The following is a 1,607-nucleotide window of genomic DNA, read 5'->3' as shown; positions in this document are numbered from 1 at the left end:
AAAAAACAGGAAAATCAGGAAGATTTAGTAAATATTAACAGAAATGAAGTGAAAAGCAAACCCACAAATAAAATGAACTCATCATAGAAAATTATGTGCAACAAAGAATGCAGTAGAACCACCAAAAAAAAGAAAGAAAAATAACAACAATCAATTCAAACCTATTGATAATTACACTGAAATGTAAATGGATTAAATGTACCAGTCAAGAGACATAAAGAACAGAATGGATTAATAGAAGAAAGAAGAAGAAGAGGAAAAATAGGATTCTTCAATATGCAGTCAAAAAGATGGAGGTAGCCTAAAGGTCCATCAACAGAAGAACAGCTAAACAAAATTTAGTACATACACACAATGGAATATTCTTCAAAACATTAAAGAATGATGGTGAATCTCACAACATGGTTGAACCTGAAGGACATCATGCTGAGTGAAATTAGTCAATCACAAAAGAACAAATACTGTATGAGATCAATGTTGTAAAAAGTTAAGAAAAAGTTTTCTTGATAAAAGAAACAATCTATGATGGTTATGAAAGGTAGAGGAAAAAATATTCATGGGCTAGAGTGTAGACAGACACCATGTTAACATGGAGTGACAGGGCAGGCAATATACAACAAAAGGGAAGTTAGCAGAGAAAAGATGAAGGTCTTGGCAGACAATGGGAGGAAAGCAATAGTTAAAGAGAATAAAGGTAAATAAACACTATTAACTGTGGGAACATGGAGGTGATGGCAATCATAGTAATGAAGCAAACTACATGATTTCTCTACTGTAAAACTGATGATCTTGCTCTGTAAACATTCACTCAATTCACATTAAGAAGTTATAAAAAAGAAAGAAAATGTTTTACTCCCATGCAAGGTAGAGGGTTGATAGGGACTTATTATATTATATTTAAAATAGATAATCATCAATATGTTAAAAATGGATCATACATAGACCAGTGATAAGAGTATGTCAACACCAACACTAATCCAGTTCTATAAAACTTGAAGCAAAATCAAGTCCATATATTAGGAAAGACAACAGGCTCCAACTAGAAGAAAATTATCTATCCTTAATGCTATAAGGCATTTTGACATTAGTTCCAGTGCTTTCTGGCCATGGATACAGTAGGGTCAACAAAAATAGAGAGGGGGAATGCAGAAAAAAAGCTGGTGCGGTACTGCTAGAAATGGGCTGGACTTCAAGATCAGTTTGAACAACAAGGTCAGTTGTTGAAACTCACCAGCTGCTCTTGGAAATTCTATATAGGATCACTATGAGTTGGAACTGACTTGACAGCACTTAACAACAACATCCACCACTCATCTGTCAGGTTGTCATACTGTACTGGCTTGTGAGTTGCTGTGATTCTGGAAGCTATGCCACCGGTATTTTAAATACAAGCAGGGTCACCCATGGTGGACAGGTTTCAGATGAACTTCCAGATGAAGACAGACTAGGAAGAAAGAGTGACGAACTGCTTCCGAATATTTAGTCACTGAAAACCTTACAAATAGCAGAAAAATACTGTCAGATATAGTGCCAGAAAATGAGCCCCTCCCTCAGGTTGGAAGACACTCAAAATGCAACAGGGGAAGAGCTGCCTCCTCAAAGTAGAG

This window comes from Chrysochloris asiatica, unplaced genomic scaffold (assembly GCF_000296735.1).
Source record: "Chrysochloris asiatica unplaced genomic scaffold, ChrAsi1.0 scaffold00415, whole genome shotgun sequence".
NCBI classification, from domain to species: domain Eukaryota; kingdom Metazoa; phylum Chordata; class Mammalia; order Afrosoricida; family Chrysochloridae; genus Chrysochloris; species Chrysochloris asiatica.
Note: the sequence above shows the minus strand (reverse complement) of the source record.